At 39.3% G+C, this 12,636-nt stretch overlaps 1 protein-coding gene and 1 pseudogene across 6 annotated transcripts in view; both read left to right on the top strand.

Moving 5' to 3' along the window:
- Positions 1 to 12,636, top strand: part of NRF1 (nuclear respiratory factor 1) — a 144,028-nt gene that overhangs the window by 18,740 nt on the left and 112,652 nt on the right. The gene's annotated exons all lie outside the window — the stretch shown is intronic.
- Positions 5,431 to 5,503, top strand: LOC120365539 (U2 spliceosomal RNA; annotated as a pseudogene).

Genomic DNA, 12,636 nt, shown 5'->3' with positions numbered 1-12,636 from the left:
AACCATCTGATAACCAGGAATGGTTAGAAATTATTTGAAATCACCGATTTGGAAAATACCAGTCAGAAATTAATGCTATTTTTATGATATTCTTAGAAGACTGTTTAAAACTGACCAAAGTAAAAAATATTCTTTCAGAATTATAAGTGTGTTTAAAAAAAGGCATATTCAAAATAATGTATGAATTTAAGTTTACTGGACAGATTTAATTTTGAGTTATGTGTGTAAGGCATAGACTGGAATGTTTGCTACAGATATTTTGTGGAACACAGATTTCAGATTGCTGTTTGCTTATACATATACATGACTGCTGACCTTCAGAACTGCTTTAAATTTCTCAAAAAAAATTTCTCATTATATGCCAGGCTCAGTGGCTTGCGTCTGTAATCTCAGCTATTCGAGAGGCTAAGGCAAGAGGACTGCTTGAGCTCAGGAGTTCGAGACCAGCCTGACCAACATGGAGAAACCCCGTCTCTACTAAAAATACAAAAATAGCCAGGTGTGGTGACACATGCCTTTAATCCCAGATACTTGGGGATTTTTTTTACGCGGAGGCAGGAAAATCGCTTGAACCCGGGAGGCTGAGGTTGCAGTGAGCCAAGATCCCGTCATTGCACTCCAGCCTGGGCAACAAGAGCAGAACTCCATCTCAAAAGAGAAAAAAAAGAAAAGATAAATTTATCTCTGATTTACTCACTACTATAACCCCATTTAAGTAGTTTGAAGAGATTAGGGTTAAGTCCTGCTACTTTTGGTATGACTCCAGTAGTTGCCACTTTAAATAATTTTTGAAATACTTTAGGCATAAAAAAGGATATAGAACGGTAAGATAAATTCCACACACCTACTACCTAAAGTAATAAAAATCACAGTTATGGTTGAAGCTTGTTGGGCACTCCTTCCCCATCCTAATCCCCTCCCTTCCCAGCTGTGACCATTATTCTCAATTTGGTACTTACTTATTTTACAAACTTTTTCTATATGTGTATGTATCCACTGAAAAAAAGTAACAATGTTTGGATTGCAGGGAAAACTAAAAAGTATAATGTTTTATATGTTTTTAAACTTTGTATAAGAGGTTAAACTTAATTGGTACATATAGTTTACTCATTTTAAATGCTGTAGATATTTGGTATAATGGATTGTGAAAGTGATATATGTTTTTTTGTAGAGAATTTTAAAAATAAAGGGAAATATGAAGATGATAAAAATCTGTAGCCCAGTTATCCGATACCACAGTCAATATTTTGTTTTTTTCCTTTGTGTCTTCTCTTCCCACTTAAATGTATGTATTTTTTGGTACTCTTTAATATAAAAGGGACCCAGTTTTAAGGATTACATAAAATTGCAAAACAGCTGCATAAAGCCTATAATCCCATTTTAATTGATTCTTAGTTGAAGAGGGAAAGAAAATGAATGATCATTACATATCAGACATACCTGCTAAACTTACTACCTATACCAGATATTGATAGTCCATTTCTTAGTATGCAAACACTGTAGAAGTGGCATCTGGAAGGAGGTTGTATTGCTGAACATGCTTTTAAATTTGTATGAGATGTTTCTAGTAAACTGATTTTCCAGATAGGTGATGCTTATCTCTTTAAACATTAAGTACTGTTTTGGTTTTAACCATTTTTTATGGGAAACAGGAAAAGCAAAAGAAGCCTACAAGTATTTCTGTGCTCATTAAGCCAGAATACTGTGGTGTGTTTACAATTTTATCTTTTCTTGACAATTCGATGTCACTGTGGAAAGCACTGATTTACTGAACTGCATTGTGACTCCTGTTGTTCTAAATGCCTTTGAACTCTTGTGCACTTTTTAGTTAGATCTTTATTAACATACTGTGCCACTACAGGGAGGGACCTGGAAAAGCATGATACACAATTTAAGACAAGTGCCACCAAAGGCTAGTGTTGGCAAATGAGCTCCACCAAACCATTGTTTAAAGTGAAGAAGCAGCTGTCTGAGGCATTTCTCTCACCAGTGGTGGTAGGGGGAGGCCTCCACCAGCATCAGGGAATCTTCACTGGATGCAGCTGACCCACCCTCCTGAATTCTCAGTCTTTTCCCACCACTGTTCCTCCTTTATTTATGTTCAGGTGTGTTCAGCACTAGGTAACCATACTTATTAACTATAAGTGATATGTGTGCATATGTGTGTGTGTCTGTGTGTGTGTGTGTGTATATATATATCTATTATATATAAAACTAAGAATATAAACTGTAATATATGCGTAACAAATTTGTAATATATAAACCATAAATCTGTGAAAGTATTCAGTATTATATAACGGCAGGCTGTGGTGATTTAGATTGGAAGAGCTCCTGACCATGCCTGAAAATCCTTGTGCCCCACTTTGATCATGATTTCTTAAGGGAATATTGTTTTGTTACATCTGTATTTAAAAATATTTATACTTTATTTTTTACAGCAGTTTTAACTTTATAGAAAAATTAATTGGAGAATATGGAGAGTTACCATATCCTCTCCTACCTGTTTCTTTTATTAACATCTTGCTGTAGTGTGGCAGATTTGTTATAGTTGATGAACCAATATTAACAGAATTCCATAGTTTACATTCAAGTTCATTCTTTGCGTTTGTGCAGTCTGTGAGTTTTGACAAATATGTAATCATACAGAATGATTTCACTACTACAGAAGTGTCCTGCTGCTTCCATCTTCCCTTTCTCTAACCTCTGACAACCATTTTTTTTTTTACTGTCTCCGTAGTTTTGCCTTTTCCAGAATGTCATGTGGTTGGACTCATACAAATGTAGCCTTTTCAGATTGTCTTCTGTCACTTAGCAATATGTATTTAAGATTCCTCCATGTCTTTTCATGGCTTGATAGCTCATTTCTTTTTAATGCTGAATAATATTTCACTGTATAGATATACCACAAGTTGTTTATCATTCACACACTGAGTGACATCTTGGTTGTGTTCAAGTTTTAGCAATTATAAATAAAGCTACTGTGAATATTTATTTGTGTGCTGGTTTTTGTGTGGACTTAAGTTTCAGCATATTTGGGTAAATACCAAGGAGTGCAGTTGTTGGATCCTATGGTAAGAGTATGTTTTGTTTTGTGGGAAATTGCCAAACAGGCTTCCAAAATGGCTGGCATATATATTTTTAGGTTGCTCATGTGTTTTTCAAAAACATACTACTCAGGTATATTAATGGAATGCTTGCCTTTTGATAAGATTACAAGCAATGGAGGCCTGTGGCACTGGTTGTCCCTGCATAAATAATACCAGCTGGTTGTACTTTGCTTGTTCTTGTTTGCTTTCTCTTTTATTTTTTTCTTCTTCCATATGTTTTTACTCTCTTTATTTTGCTTTACCACTTCTGCTTTGTCGTGAGAAATTAAAGGACTACATTTGTGTACAAATTTAAAAGGCAAAGTAAAACAAGTCTAATTCTAAGTCCTTTCTCAGGGTCTCTAGGCTGTTAGGGATGGTTAAGATTACAGTATTAAGTAAGGTATTGTTGGAGCATTAATTTCACCATATAGAGTATAATCTTCAGAGATGGGAAAAGGGAAACAATACATTAATAAAACTTGCTTTCCTTTGTAATTTCTTAATTACAGGGCAACTGTATCAAATGTTTTAAGACTATGATAAAAGAGTTGGTTACATTTCTCTCAGAGACCTCTCTTCAGCTTCTGCTGTTACAGTTTTTGTTGTTGTTGTTTGTTTGTTTGTTTTTTAATGCACACACCACCTTTGGGAGGGTTAGAGATCTTGAAAGAGGACCAAGCCTTCGCTTAGGGCTAGCTTCACCCCATTTTGTGTATTTCTGTTTGTGTGTACATTTGTACATACCCCCAACTGCATCAGAATATCAATAGATTCTACTCTCCCAGGTGAAAGGCAAGGACTGTACCCAGTCTTAACTGGGGTGTGTATCCAAATGACCTGAGACAGTCTTCCTAATATATACTTTTGGACCCCAGGGTTCAGACTCTCCTGGGGTGGAATCTTTTTTCGTTACCTTTCTGTCTGCTGGTTTGAGTTGGGATGCATGAAGGCCCACGTCTCCAGTGCCCCCGAGTGGTTGTCTAGGATTTGCATGAAGACATCTAGTGATGGGAGAACACACATTGCTTCCAGCCACTCTGTTTGTACACCCCTGTTAGAAAAATGATCTGTTGACCAGATTTCTGCCATAATTTCTTATTTAACTTTTTTTTTTAGTAGGGTCACACACTATGTCCAATTCCTCTTCCTCATAATGATCTTTTAATATTTTATGAGAGAGATTTCTAAAGTCCTTCTTTAGATTGAAACACCTCTTATTTTTTTAACTGTTAATTAAGCATTTTCATAGTCCCAGTGAAATATAACAGGGTTTTTCTCACATCTTGAGAAAGTGGAGTGCCCATGACTACATACAGGAGTAGTCATTGTTCACATTGTGCATATGTTGCTTTTTTTCCATACTAAGTTTGTTGTGAACCAATATTTCTGGATCTTTTTACTTTTTCTGTGGTGATGACACAAGTCTCCATCATCCCATTTTTCTTCAAGAAGTTTTTACCTTCTTTTTTTGAAACAGAGCCTCACTCTATTATTGCCCAAGCTGGAGTGTAGTGGTGTGATCTCTGCTCACTGCAACCTCCTCCTCCTCCCAGGTTCAAGCAATTCTCCTGTCTCAGCCTCTCAAGTAGCTGGGATTACAAGTGTGGACCACCACACCTGGCTAATTTTTGTATTTTTAGTAGAGACGGGGTTTCACCATGTTTGAGTCATGGTCTCGAACTCCTGACCTCAGATGATCCGTCTCCCCTGGCCTCCCAAAGTGCTGGGATTATAGGCGTGAGCCACTACACCTGGCCTTTCAATGGGTTTTTTTAGACCAAAGTTTAGAATGATATGCTTATGCTCATGAACATTTATCTTGTTAGATTATGCTCATTAAGCCATTGGAGTCTTTGGGGGATTTGATCAATGCATTGTTCCCATCTCTCTTCAGTTTTTTGTTTGTTTTGAGACAAGTCTTGCTCTGTTGCCCAGGCTGTAATGCAGTGGTGTGATCTCAGCGCAGTGCAACCTCCACCCCCAGGGGTTCAAGCGATTCTCCTGCCTCAGCCTCCGAGTAGCTGGGACTGCAGGCGTGTGCCACCACCATGCCCAGCTAATTTTTGTATTTTTAGTAGAGACTTGTGATCTGCCTGCCTCGGCCTCCCAAAGTGCTGGGATTACAGATGTGAGCCTCCGCACTGGCCCACTTGTCTTTTCTCAATAGCTGATTCTAGTTTGTGTTAACCTTGGTGGATAGATATGGCTAAATATAAACCTCAGGCAATAGAAAAATGTATTCATTTGCAAAGCTACCAGGGTACGTGGTATGCTTGAATCATACTGAACTTCAGGAACCATTATGTTTCTTTTTCTTTTTGATGTTTAAATATACATTTATATCGCTTCTCGGCCTTTTGGCTAAGATCAAGTGTAGATATACATTTATTAGTTTTAATTATTCAGTATTCTTATGGTATATTGGAGCCACTTTGTGTGTTTTCAGTTTCTCTTAAACTTTTAGTACGTATTTGAAAAGCTTGCAGGCCCCAGTTACTGTGTCTATAATGCCTGTTAAGTAAAGTGACCCACAGACCAGTCAATAAGACTTGACTGGAGAGTAATCCTTGGGCCTCAGTTTCCCAACTGTACAATGAGATACTTGGATTAATCACAGTGTTTCCCCTTGTGCTCTGGAGTTCTGAGTATATTCAGAGGGTACTGCAGGAGGTGAGGATGAATAGCATTAGCTCTCTGCATTCCCATCCCCTTCATTAGAAGAAATTCCACTGTTATCTTACATTTGGAGGTTCCATACAGGATTCTGCTTAAAGAAAAAACTCTGCTTAAAAAAAAAAAAAAAAAAAAAAAAAAGATGCATTGGAAACCCCTGCAAAAAAGCAAGAAAGAAAATGGCTCCCAGAGGACTTTGGGCAGCTTGGAAAGTCTGTATATGTCCCTCATTTCATGAGTTTGGAAGCCTCTGGTATTTCATTTGGTGAAAGGAGGAAGAGCTTATCATGTTGTTTGTCTTTTATTTATCAAACCTGGACATAAGAATGGTTATAAATGTAATCACATTCTTATTATTTTGAAGGAAAAAGAAATCTATAAAGCAGAAATAAAGTTTTTATAATCCATAATTCTATTTTGCATAGATAAAAAGCATTCTTAATAGTATTAGTATATCTTTTGAAATTATTTTGTTTGTCCACAACCATGTTTATTTACACTTTAAAACGATGAGACCACACTCATTCTAGCAGATTTTATAACCTGTTATTTTCAATTTCCATCATTTTGTGGACTTCTGTTTTGTGTCAGTACACATCAGTCTACTTCATCCTTTAAGAAGAGCTTGTCCGGCCGGGCGCGGTGGCTCAAGCCTGTAATCCCAGCACTTTGGGAGGCCGAGGCGGGTGGATCACGAGGTCAGGAGATCGAGACCATCCTGGTCAACATGGTGAAACCCCGTCTCTATTAAAAATACAAAAAATTAGCTGGGCATGGTGGCGCGTGCCTGTAATGCCAGCTACTCAGGAGGCTGAGGCAGGAGAATTGCCTGAACCCAAGAGGCGGAGGTTGCGGTGAGCCGGGATCGCGTCATTGAACTCCAGCCTGGGTAACAAGAGCGAAACTCCATCTCAAAAAAAAAAAAAAAAAGAAGAGCTTGTCCAACCTGCGGCCCACAAGCTGCATGTGGCCTAGGATAGCTTTGAATGTGGCCCAACACAAATTCATAAACTTTATTGAAACATTATGAGGTTTTTTTTGTTTATTTTTTATTTTATTTTATTTATTTTTTTTGAGACGGAGTTTCGCTTTTGTTACCCAGGCTAGAGTGCAATGGCGCGATCTCGGCTCACCGCAACCTCCGCCTCCTGGGTTCAGGCAATTCTCCTGCCTCAGCCTCCTGAGTAGCTGGCATTACAGGCACGCGCCACCATGCCCAGCTAATTTTTTGTATTTTTAGTAGAGACGGGGTTTCACCATGTTGACCAGGATGGTCTCCATCTCTTGACCTCGTGATCCACCCGCCTCGGCCTCCCAAAGTGCTGGGATTACAAGCTTGAGCCACCGCGCCCAGCTTGTTTATTTTTTTTTTAAGCTCATCAGCTGTTGTTAGTGCTAGTGTATTTTATTTGCGGCCCAAGACAATTCTTCTGATGTGACCCAGGGAAGCCAAAAGATTGGACACCTCTGCTTAAGGCTTCTGTAATATTTCTTTGCACCAAGAGTTAATACTCTTTATTGCACAGCACATGGAATCTATTCTAAAGTATGACCCTAGTTTTATTTGTACATTGCTACTGGCACACTTATTTTTTTTCAGTAGTTTACTCTTTGGGGGTGGGGGTTGTGATATGTGGTGTTTTTTTCTGGTTGCTTCCTTTTCCTCTGGTTTGGCTACAAATCAAGACCTCAGTGTTATCCCAGTCAAGCTAAAGATGCAGACTGCCCTTTTCTTTCAGACAATAGCTCTAATTTAATGTCCCCTTTCATAGTTACAAGTCTTTTCTTCAGAACAAAATCTTGGCAGCCAGAATTATGCTTGACACTTTATTCCAGCATATTACTGCTGGTGAGAAAGACAGTTGACTTGTTTTGACCCGAGTGAAATTCCATCTAAGAGACTAGGAAGGTGGATGATGACAGCCAGCTGCAGAAGGTCCATTGTGGCCAGGACCAAGTAGCTGCTGATAAATGTGTGTATGGTAAATTACATTTGATGGCCTCTTTTCCCCTTTTGATTTTGAGAATTTTATCAAAGATCACACTGAGAAAGTGGTATTGAGAAAAATATTTTTTATTACTGTAGGATAATTATTAGCTTCTCTAGCTTATACTTGTTCTAAATGGCAACATTGGTAATAGTCATGGAAAACTTTTGGTGATTTGTTTTCTTAAACAGGAAATAGAGTGTAAATGTTTATTTAGATAGTTTTGATTTCTTTAGGAACTTAGGTAGCATTTCTTCCTGCCCTGCCCCCTCCCCAACCTGGGGATATTACTGTGAGTTTAGCGATACCTTTTATAGGTTTAAACAAATTCTGAAATGGAGTTGTTATGCCTAGTTTTAGGTAAAGTCATTTTAGTTTTATGTTCAACTACTTTCTAAATCTCGTTTGTTTCAGTCTTGAAATATCATGTGCTTTTTTTACTTTAACATCCTTGAGTAGGATTCTAATGTGATTTTTTTCCTTCTTACTACTGTGCCTGTAATTTCGATTATATGATATCCTAAATTTAATTTTGTAAGTAATTCAAGATACGGTTTATGTCAATGAATTAACTCACAAAGCAAATATGGGAATTTTTTTTTGAGACAGGGTCTCACTCTGTCCCCCAGGCTACAATGCAGTGGCACAGTCTCTGCTCACTCTCACTGCAACCTCAACCTCCAGAGCTCCAGTGATCCTCCCACCTCAGCCTCCTGAGTCGCTGGGATTATAGGCATGTGCCACCACACCTGGCTAATTTTTATATTTTTAGTAGAGATGGGATTTCACCATTTTGGCCAGGCCGGTCTTGAATTCCTGACAACTTATGGGAATTTTGGTTATTCGATCTTGACTCTTCTGTATATACTTGATTTCCAGTAATTGGCCTGGCTCCACTTTTACATTTTTGTTGTTGTTGTTGTTTTGTTTCCTTGTTTCTTTTTTTTTTTTTCTTTTTTTTTTTGAGACGGAGTTTTGCTCTTGTTACCCAGGCTGGAGTGCAATGGCGCGATCTCGGCTCACCGCAACCTCCGCCTCCTGAGTTCAGGCAATTCTCCTGCCTCAGCCTCCTGAGTAGCTGGGATTATAGGCACGCGCCACCATGCCCAGCTAATTTTTTGTATTTTTAGTAGAGACGGGGTTTCACCGTGTTGACCAGGATGGTCTCGATCTCTTGACCTCGTGATCCACCCGCCTCGGCCTCCCAAAGTGCTGGAATTACAGGCTTGAGCCACCGCGCCCGGCGTTGTTTCCTTGTTTCTAAATTTATATAAACAGTAATCTGTACAGGCTTTCATACCTTTTAAAATAATTTTTATAAATTGGTTTAATACAAACAAAAATGGTGTGCCTAATTTTCCATTTTCCTTAAAAAGTCAGCTTCTTGTCCCGCCTCCTCTCTCTCTTTTTTTTTTTAAGATGGAGTCTTGCTTTGTCATCACCCAGGCTGGAGTGCAGTGGTGTGATCTCGGCTCACTGCAACCTCTGCCTCCTGGGTTCAAGCCATTCTCTTGCCTCAGCATCCCAAGTAGCTGGGATTACAGTTGTGTGCCACCGTATCTGACTAATTTTTGTAGTTTTAGTAGCGACGGGTTTCACCATGTTGGTGAGGCTGATCGCTAACTCCTGACCTCAGGTGATCCAAACATCTTGGTCTCCAAAAGTGCTGGATTACAGGCATGAGCCACTGTGCCCGGCCCTGCCCCCCACCCTTTTTAAAAAAAATAATTTTATTCTCTTTGCATCTACTGAAAATGGGAATGGATAATTAGCTAAACAATTTAATATAAGTGAATAAGAACAGAAAGTCAGTTGAACACTCTGGTGCTCACAGGAGACTTTAGCTTCACAAAACTGCTTTGGCAGCTTTATGAACTGCATTTATTCCCGTGGCTAAGAATCATGCTGTCAGGCCTCTCAGTTTGTGGGAACCAGTTCTCAAAGTAGCCATTGTATATTATCTAAGGCAGTTACGGATTGAGGGAACAGGAGGTGTGTTAGAGGGACCAGGATGGGTGACTGCAGGTACAGTTTGAAAAATCAATTTAACATATATATCATTTATAATACAGATTCAAGACTGGGTGCTACTGTGACTCACACCTGTAATCCAAGTACTTTACGAGGCCAAGGTAGGATGACATGAGCTCAGAAGTTTAAGACCAGCCTGGCAACATAGTGAGACCTGGTCTCTACAAAAAACAATTTTTTTTTTTTCTTTTTTTGAGATGGAGTTTCGCTCTTGTTATATACCCAGGCTGGAGTGCAATGGCCCAATCTCGGCTCACCGCAACCTCCACCTCCCGGTTTCAGGCAATTCTCCTGCCTCAACCTCCTAAGTAGCTGGGATTACAGGCATGCGCCACCATGCCCAGCTAATTTTTTGTATTTTTAGTAGAGACGGGGTTTCACCATGTTGACCAGGGTGGTCTCGATCTCTTGACCTCGTAATCCACCCGCTTCGGCCTCCCAAAGTGCTGGGATTACAGATGTGAGCCACTGCCGGCAAAAAACATTTTTTTTAATTAGCTGGGCCTGGTGGCTCATGCCTGTAGTCCCAGCTACTCTGGAGGCTGAGGCAGGAGGGTCCCAGGAGGTGAAGGCTCCAGTGAGCCATGCTCAAACCACTGTACTCCAGCCTGGGTAACTGAGTGAGACCTGTCTGTTAAAAAACAGCAAAATCCAAACTCACCGTTCCCCCTGTAAAACCCAAATTTTGGCTTGAAGATATATATTAATACATAATAGCTTGCATTAGCAGTTAAGGAACCCAAGCAAACCATGACTGGAGACTCTCCTCGGGTACAAAGGGTGTGTCTCTGGTGGAGCAGCTAGAGCACTTGACTGGGAAGCAGGAGATAGGGGTTCAAGTTTTGGATTTGCCACCAATTAGAGATGTGACTTTGGGTAACTCACTGGGTCTTTCTTGGTTAAAGTTTGGAAAATGAGAAAATCAGACTAGATAGTCTCCAAAGTCTTAAGCATTTTAGGTTTGCCTGTGGTTAAAGGAATTCTCTATGGAAAGTTAGATTTGACCAGTTACCAGGGTAAGATGATATCATTTGGGAAGCCAAAGTAAACAGTTCCAGATTTTTCAGTCAGTCTTTATCAGGGTATTATTTGTACATCCTAAAAAATCACAGCGCCGTGGAGACCTGATGATGAATAACCATGAGCCTCCTGCCCTTTTCCTGCCATCCCATCCCTGCTATCCAGAGACAGCCTTTAAAAACTATTTCACTATGCCTGTTTTTAGCTTCCCTTGTGGTTACTTCCATAAGGCTAAATAATATGTTTAGACTTCTGTTCCTTCATTTATCAACTTTAGACAATACCTGTGAATTGTTTTGATGTGAAAAATGAGAATTTAACTCACTTTTTTACCCCTTTCTCTCCCTGTATACTTGATATAAAATCAAAAATTATTTGATATTTTTATTACTTTGAAAGTCACTTAGTATCTTTGTAATTTTATTTTTTATTTTTCAATTTTTTTTTTCAAGGACTTCTGTCAAAATCTTTATAGTTTTAAATGATAAACTTTAAATTTTTGTTCCATCATCTTCCTGTAGGGCCTCTTAACTTGTCATTTTGGAAACTGGGGTTGTAAGTGCCCCCTTCACATTCCAATTTTTATATTCTACCTTCTGACAGCTGTACTTTACTTACATATTGTCTAGGTTATAACAGGTTGATATTTGTATTTTGTCTTCCATTTACCACCAAGTATTGTGTGCTTTCCTGTATATTTAGATTGCTGGTTTTCCTGCATTCTCTTTGTCTGTTATGAACATATGTATGATTACTCAAAATGTGTATGTTCTTTAAAAGCTAAGGAAGTAATTTGGTCTGTGCTTAAAGACTTAGCTTCTTTTATTTTTTGAGATAGAGCTCTGTCACCTAGGCTGGAGTGCAGTGGCACAACCTTGGCTCACTGCAACCTCCGCCTCCCAGGTTCAAGCACTTCTCCTGCCTCAGCCTCCCTAGTAGCTTGGATTACAGGCACTCAACACCACATCCAGCTAATTTTTTTGTATTTTATTTTCGTAGAGACAGGGTTTCACCATGTTGGCCAGGCTGGTCTCGAACTCCTGACCTCAAGTGATCCACCCACCTCATCCTCCCGAAGGGCTGGGATTACAGACGTGAGCCACTGTGTCTGGCCAAGATTCAGCTTATTAAACCATTTGTTTACTCACTTAATTCAGGAGATATTTATTGAATACTACAGTTACCATAATAGTGCTATTTATAATACTGAAAAGTTGGGAATAACCCAAATGACTTCAGAGGATTAGTAAACTACTGTACATTCTTACAGTGAATGCTCTATAGACATTTTTTAAATACAAAAATGTTAACATGGAATATTTTAATGTATATTAAGTGAAAAAATATTTGTAATACAGCCATATAAGAAATTAGGGAGCCGGGCGCGGTGGCTCACGACTGTAATCCCAGCACTTTGGGAGGCTGAGGCGGGTGGATCACAAGGTCAAGAGATCGAGACCATCCTGGTCAACATGGTGAAACACCATCTCTACTAAAAATACAAAAAATTAGCTGGGCATGGTGGCGTGTGCCTGTAATCCCAGCTACTCAGGAGGCTGAGGCAGGAGAATTGCCTGAACCCAGGAGGCGGAGGTTGCGGTAAGCCGAGATCGTGCCATTGCACTCCAGCCTGGGTAACAAGAGCGAAACTCCATCTCAAAAGAAAAAAACAGAAATTGGGGAAAACGCTGGAAGCATATACATAAAATTATTAAGTTGGTAATGTGGCTATCTTAGGTGATAGTGATTTGTTAAGAATACATTTTTTTTAACTTTTTTTTAAAATTAGAATGTGTCTCAATGTTACCCAGGCTGGAGTGCAGTGGTGCAGTCTT

This window comes from Saimiri boliviensis, chromosome 10, assembly GCF_048565385.1.
Source record: "Saimiri boliviensis isolate mSaiBol1 chromosome 10, mSaiBol1.pri, whole genome shotgun sequence".
Lineage (NCBI taxonomy): Eukaryota > Metazoa > Chordata > Mammalia > Primates > Cebidae > Saimiri > Saimiri boliviensis.
The sequence above is the reverse complement of the archived record's forward strand: the minus strand, read 5'-3'. Positions and strand labels throughout refer to the sequence as shown.